At 33.5% G+C, this 7,844-nt stretch overlaps 1 long non-coding RNA gene across 1 annotated transcript; it reads right to left on the minus strand.

Annotated features, from left to right (window-relative positions):
• Window positions 1-4,473: 4,473 nt before the first annotated feature.
• On the minus strand, window positions 4,474-7,698 carry LOC136067596 (uncharacterized). The gene is made up of 3 exons (XR_010629035.1): window positions 7,053-7,698; window positions 5,616-6,172; window positions 4,474-4,877 (listed from the first exon to the last, which is right to left on the minus strand). It is a non-coding gene; the product is annotated as an uncharacterized LOC136067596 (long non-coding RNA).
• Between the last annotated feature and the right edge of the window lie 146 nt (window positions 7,699-7,844).

Here is a 7,844-nt window from a genome sequence, read left to right on the forward strand (position 1 = left end):
CTAAGTTTGAGGGTTTCCATGGTAACTAAGGGGAAACAGTCATTGGCTCACTTCAACAGTTGCTTATTTTACAAGATTTTCCATCCTATTAGCCTATCAGGTTTTGGAGTGGGTGGTTAAGCGTGTATCTTCTTTGACTTTCATGGATGTCAAACTGGCAATGGCTAGATAAAATAACCTACATACCCTTCAAACATACAAATTATGCAGACTAGGTCAGTGAGCTTAATTTTCATCTTATTGGGGTTCTAGTTTAACCATGATATAAATAAAATACAACAAATTCAATCGTACAATAGTAGAATTTATATTTTAAAGTATTTATTTTCTTTTCATTCTTTTTTTTTTTTAATATAAAATTCAAATAGACTAAAGAAAGAAAAAATGATAACAATTTTTTTCTTGTCCCATAATATATATATATATATATATGTATGTATGTATAAAGGGTTTAGTGTTTGACAACCATCATAATCATATATTAAAGATTAACTTGATTAGGAAGGAATAATCATTAATTGCCAGTGGGAACACCAGGAAAGCGCGTGGTTCAGCATGGCAAGCTAGCTAGCTAGGTCTCTCACCTTGACCAAGTAGCTAGCATTTCTGCATTAATGGGAACCCATTTTATATAGATGACAATTCAGTTTAGCATGTCATCCAAATGGGTCTTTGCCTGATTATTCTAAAATAAATAACTAATGAAAATGGCTTACAATTGCACGTGTCTTAGCCCAGAAAATAAGGCTTTCTTTTTTATTACAAGTCTGGATAGAGTCTATTTCATCAGATTTAGACTCTTTTGTTTTGGCTAGCGGGTTAAGTAATAAAACTGAACTTGCATTCTTCTCAATAAATTTAAAAAATGTGGGGTGTTTATATCACGTGACTATCACTAATAACAGCTACTATTGGTTATGATATTTTTGTTTATGTTAATCAACTCTATTAGTTATATATAAAAACAGAGTGTTGTATTGGAATCATTATTCTTGATTAATGAAAATTGCTTAGCTTTTCTTGCTAATGGCATTTGGACGTATTAAAAGTATAAATAAATTAAAGTCTGGGTTTATGGTCTTAAAAATCGGGTTAGAAAAAGCCTTATGATAGTCTTGAATGGGGATTCATTCAGAAAGTGCTAATATTCTTTAAATTTTCTAGCCACCTTAAAAAGTTAATTATGAGTTATATAACTTCATCCACAATCTCAAGTTGAGAGAAAGCTTAACCTTAAATTACTTACTTAAAGCTTAAAATTATACCATGTAAATGATAATTTTTTTTTTCAAACTTAAATCATTATCTTTTGGGAAATTTTCATTTTAACTAAACTATCTTTGCATTGGCAAAAATTAATACCAGTTAGGTTTCATCTACTACAACGTTGGCACCGGCAACCCATTGGCATTACCCAATAGGTTAAAAATCTTGCGCTAAAACTCTTATTTCGTTAGAACAGGACTTGTTTTGCTGAAGGGAGAGTCAATGAGTTAAGGCATTCACATGCTGATGCTATAGACAATTAGACAGGGTGTTAAGTCTCAAACAAACTTGCTAATGAATGGCTCCTGCCAATACTCCCAGTAGCACTAAAATCTCACTTTACACTCAGAATGGGTGTGGTAAGTATTTGGACTAGCAACCTCTCAAAGATATAGAGATGGAAAGGTAGGAGTTGAGGAAAACTACAAGGAAATGTGTAGATGATTGTGGGTATAACAATCTCTAACTCTCAAGCATATTTTCTAAGGTTTTTTCTCTGAAAAGTACATCTTACAATTTGTGGATAATGAAGGTATATATAATGTGGGTAAAGACTTGGTAAAGCAAAGCACAACTTTTTGCCAAATAGAGAATTTTGCGGGTCCTTCACTGGCCTTACCCGCGAGGCAGTCGCGAAAAATCTAGCCTGACACGACTCTACATCTTCTAGTCATGTGCTCTGCACGTGACTCTTTCGCGGGTAATCTTCTCGCGAGACAATTGTGAAATCCACTTGTTCAACTTTTGAAGCTTAATTCTTCACTAATCTCTCACACTCATCCCTTACAATTAATCCCACATTCATACAAGAAAATGATTAAGAAATTACAATCAAATTTGGTACAGAATTAAAGTCAACACAACATAGTTGAAAATCACAACTTTACATAAACAATTTTAGATATATCACAAGATAACTGAATCTAAGCAACTACATGCTTTGCTAGTTATGTGAATACGAGAAAAATACAAATCACGTAATTCAAACGTACTCATAATCTAATTAAAGTTGTTATTAAATATTTAATATGTGGGACTGTTTGCAGTCGATTAGAATATTAATTGATAAATTTAACAAAATAAAAGAAAATTCCAAGGACTAAATTTGACATTGAAAGCTATGATTGTGCGAAAACACAAGAGCTTGTTCAGACTTCTAATTAAAAATTACGGTTAGATTGCTTTTACTCTAACTTAAACAAAGTGTGGAACAAGAGTAAATAAGCTCAATGAACTGATAACACTACTTTAAGCCATATCCATCCACAATAAACAATTAAAAGAAAGCTTGAAGAGTAAGGAAGAGAGATACAAACACAAGATAACACTAAGACGTGTTATCGAAGAGAAAACCAAAGAACTTGGCGAAAAACCTCTTCACGACCCTTCAAGTCAAAATCGATCCACTTGAGAATAAAATTGGAGTATACACATAAAAAAAGACCCTCCAAACCTAATCTACCCCATGTACTTGAGCCCTCCAAGCTCCTACTACCAATGAACTTCTCAGAGCCTTGTCTTCTTTAGCTTTCTAGATCCCGCAATTCAGCTCAATTGTATCCGCCACTAAATGGCTCCTTCTAATACTTCCCAACAGCACCAAAATCTCACTTAACACTAAGAATATGTGTGGTAAGTGTTTGTGCTAACAACCTCTTAAGGATCTAAAGATGGAGAGGTAGGAGTTGAGGATAACCACAAGGAAATGTGTAGATGATTGTGGGTATAACAATCTCTAACTCTCAAGTGTATTTGCTAGGCTTTTCTCTCTAAAAAGCACTCCTTACAATTTGTGGGTAATGAGGGTATTTATAGTGTGGGTAAAGAATTTGGTAATGCAACTTAACTTTTTGCCAAACAGAATGTTTCGCGGTACTTTGCAAGATGGCCCTTCTTGCAAAACACTCGCGAACTTGATAGCCTGGCATGATTCTTCAACTGTCAGTCATGTGCTTCACACATGGCCATTTCACGGGTTGCTTCTCGAGAGCTACTTGCGTCTAGCATGATTCTTCAACTGTAAGTCATGTGCTTCACACATGGCTATTTCACGGGTTGCTTCTCGAGAGCTACTTGCAAGCTAGTCGTGAATTGCACTGATTCATCTTTTGAAGTTTGATTCTTCACTGATCTTTCACACTCACCTCTTACAAATAAACCCACATACATACAGGAAAAATGATTGGGAGAAATTACAATCAAATTTGATATGGAATTAAAGTCAACACAAGCTAGTTGGAAATCACAACTTTATAGACATGCAACACTGAATCAAGCCAAGAATGGTCTTTGCCAACACACAGAGTATAGACAAAAATCATCTTTCGCCATCATCATCATCCAAAAATCTCTACTTGAACCTAAAATTCCTGAACCCAGAAACACAGAGATCACAGGAACAATTTTGCTTGTATTCTCTTTGATTGGTCTTGGGTTGGGGTTTTACACAATGTTCTTCTATTTTGGAATTTCGAGTTTCCCTTAGATTTGAGTTTTTTTGTACTTACTTTCCTTGTGTTCATCATCGTGAACATAAGCTTTTACTTGGTTCTCAATAAAAAATAATTACTTACTTATAAATTAAATCTATACAGTACACGTACATGGATAATTATTGCCTAGGAGCTAGTTATTGGTGATGACATCATCCATTACTAACTCACATTTTCCACATGCTTGAATATAATTGTAACATGCAGCCACAGATGCAGATATTGGACCAGCCATCGCTAGACAAATTGAATGAAAAAAAAAAAAAAAAATCATAACTATACTTAACAATAAAAACTAGAAAATGCAAACACTAGATTTAATAAGACACATGACTTCTACTTCTAACAACTTCCTATAATCTAACATGCGCCACTAACTAATTTTCTCTCCAATTTTCAAATATTCACTAACAAGCAATTTTAGATAAATCATAGAATAACCGAATCTAAACAATATATAATATAAATCTCCTAATTCAAATGATGTGGGAAATTTTGGCAGACAAGTAAAATTTTTATTAATTTAATATTGATATATTGCAAAATAAAAGAAGAAGTTACCTATATGCTAGGGATGTAGGAAATCTTGGGCCACTCCTCTCCTATCCCTCTTTTGCAACGTACAATGAGAATTGGACATTGGTCCATCTTCAAATTTTGTAATGGAGTTATACGAAAGAAGTTCGACAGCGACTTTAACTTTGGGCAATCCAAGATTGTCAAATGTTGAAGACGTGGCATTATAGTGAATCTGTTACACTCTTCTTCTTCTCCAATCCCATTCCATTCTTCCCAGTTATCCAAATATCCAAATGTGAGAGATATCAAATTTGGGAATAGTGTTATTATTATATTGCCTTTCTCTTTTCTTTTCTTTTTTTTTTTTTTTTTTTGGGATAAACTTCAATAAAAAAGTGCAGAACAAGGGGAAGTTTCCTTACAAACTTCGTATAACACCAATGGCAAACTATCCTTAAGGAAACACGAAAATCATAGGTCCTCTTCTTTGGCGTGCTCCTCTTCATCATCTTCTTCATTGTCTTCTTATTTGTCATCCTCTTCTTTGTCATCCTCTCCTTCATCATCTTCTTCCTGGTCATTCGGTAGGTCCCAATACATCTACATGCCCAAAGGAAAACCATATGAGTTTGCTCAGATTAGTCTACATACCAAAAATGAAGAAAATTTGCAAGACCCATGTAAATATTAGAATATTAAAGAATTAGAAAGAAGTTGGTATTGGAGCCGTTTTCTCGNGTTCTTCTATTTTGGAATTTCGAGTTTCCCTTAGATTTGAGTTTTTTTGTACTTACTTTCCTTGTGTTCATCATCGTGAACATAAGCTTTTACTTGGTTCTCAATAAAAAATAATTACTTACTTATAAATTAAATCTATACAGTACACGTACATGGATAATTATTGCCTAGGAGCTAGTTATTGGTGATGACATCATCCATTACTAACTCACATTTTCCACATGCTTGAATATAATTGTAACATGCAGCCACAGATGCAGATATTGGACCAGCCATCGCTAGACAAATTGAATGAAAAAAAAAAAAAAATCATAACTATACTTAACAATAAAAACTAGAAAATGCAAACACTAGATTTAATAAGACACATGACTTCTACTTCTAACAACTTCCTATAATCTAACATGCGCCACTAACTAATTTTCTCTCCAATTTTCAAATATTCACTAACAAGCAATTTTAGATAAATCATAGAATAACCGAATCTAAACAATATATAATATAAATCTCCTAATTCAAATGATGTGGGAAATTTTGGCAGACAAGTAAAATTTTTATTAATTTAATATTGATATATTGCAAAATAAAAGAAGAAGTTACCTATATGCTAGGGATGTAGGAAATCTTGGGCCACTCCTCTCCTATCCCTCTTTTGCAACGTACAATGAGAATTGGACATTGGTCCATCTTCAAATTTTGTAATGGAGTTATACGAAAGAAGTTCGACAGCGACTTTAACTTTGGGCAATCCAAGATTGTCAAATGTTGAAGACGTGGCATTATAGTGAATCTGTTACACTCTTCTTCTTCTCCAATCCCATTCCATTCTTCCCAGTTATCCAAATATCCAAATGTGAGAGATATCAAATTTGGGAATAGTGTTATTATTATATTGCCTTTCTCTTTTCTTTTCTTTTTTTTTTTTTTTTTTGGGATAAACTTCAATAAAAAAGTGCAGAACAAGGGGAAGTTTCCTTACAAACTTCGTATAACACCAATGGCAAACTATCCTTAAGGAAACACGAAAATCATAGGTCCTCTTCTTTGGCGTGCTCCTCTTCATCATCTTCTTCATTGTCTTCTTATTTGTCATCCTCTTCTTTGTCATCCTCTCCTTCATCATCTTCTTCCTGGTCATTCGGTAGGTCCCAATACATCTACATGCCCAAAGGAAAACCATATGAGTTTGCTCAGATTAGTCTACATACCAAAAATGAAGAAAATTTGCAAGACCCATGTAAATATTAGAATATTAAAGAATTAGAAAGAAGTTGGTATTGGAGCCGTTTTCTCGTATTCAAATGAGTAAGATCATTTTTGATTAATCCAATTTTAGATACATCACAAGATAACTAAATCTAAGCAACAACATGCTTTGCTAGTTATGTGAACATGGAAAAATACAAATCGCCTAATTCAAATTACTCAGAATCTAATTAAAGTTGTTATTAAAATTATAATTTGTGGGACAGTTTGGCAGCCAATTAGAATATCTTAATTTTAGCAAAATAAAAGATGATGCCCAAGGACTAGATTAGACTTGCAACACAGAATTAAGCCAATAATTAACTTTGCCAACACACACACGTACACTAAAATCATCTTTCACCATCATTATCCAAAAATCTTTCCTTAAAGCTAAAATTCATGAACCCAAAAATACAGAGATCACTGGAAATATTTTTGTTAATCATTTTTCTACATGCCCAAAAGAAAACCATATGATTTATTTGATAATAGTCTATGAAGTAACTAAGATTTTTATTGACTCTATGAAGCAGTTAAATGAATCTAAGGAACCACATGCTATGCATACTAGTTATGTGTATATGTACAACAATATATAATATAAATTGCCTAATTTAAATTACTGAGAACTCGATAAATTCATCAACCAGTGTTTTTTTTTTGTTTTTTAGGGAAATTTTGGCGGACAATTAAAATATTTAGTTTGATTTTGTTTTTTAATTTTATATTGATATATTGCAAAATAAAAGAAGGCCAAGAAAAAGAAGAAGAGGCATCAGAAGAAGTTACCTCTAGGTTCAATTCTTGACCGTCTCTTTGCAAATGCTTGAAATCAATATTGATGTTAGGAATGTGGGAAATCTTGGGCCACTCTTCTCCCGTCCCTCTTTTGCAACGTTCTCTGAGAAATGGACTATAACAGATCTTCAAATTCTGTAATGGAGCTGTATGAAAGAAGTTTGGCAGCAACTTTAACTTTGGGCAAACCCAGATTGCCAAATGTTGAAGACGTGGCATTATAGTGAATTTTCTGATACATTCATCTTCTTCTTCCTTGTCTTCTTCTCCAATCCCATTCCATTCTTCCCACTTGTCCAAAGATGCAAATTTGAGAGATTTCAAATTTGGGAATACGATTGTTATTATATCTTCTTTCTTCTTTGTTAGGTTCTAAGGTCTTAGGATTTTATGTATTTAGAACTTTAATTTGTAATGTTGGCAAACCATGATCAAAACATTGTATGTTGTCTTCTTTAGACTTGCTCAAAGTTGGTTTAATATTGTAAAGTTGAAATCGAGTGGCTGCAGAAGTACTTGGGACTCTCGGCCTGGCTCGATCGATCGAAGAATAGACTCGATCGATCGAAATTCGCACAGGTTGAATTTTCTGCAGAATTTCCAACTCAGCCCTACTTCATTAAACGTTTAGGGTTTTATGTTTTTACCCTAGGTATATAAATAAAACCCTAGCCACGTTTTTGAAGGTGGTCCATATTGTATTGTTGCTCATACATTGCTGTTTTGTGTGAATCTCGTGTGAGATCTTTGAGGAGCTTTCCTTTACACAAAACTTAGGGTTTT

The sequence above is a fragment of the Quercus suber genome, unplaced genomic scaffold (genome assembly GCF_002906115.3).
Source record: "Quercus suber isolate HL8 unplaced genomic scaffold, Cork oak 2.0 scaffold_78, whole genome shotgun sequence".
In the NCBI taxonomy this organism is placed as follows: domain Eukaryota; kingdom Viridiplantae; phylum Streptophyta; class Magnoliopsida; order Fagales; family Fagaceae; genus Quercus; species Quercus suber.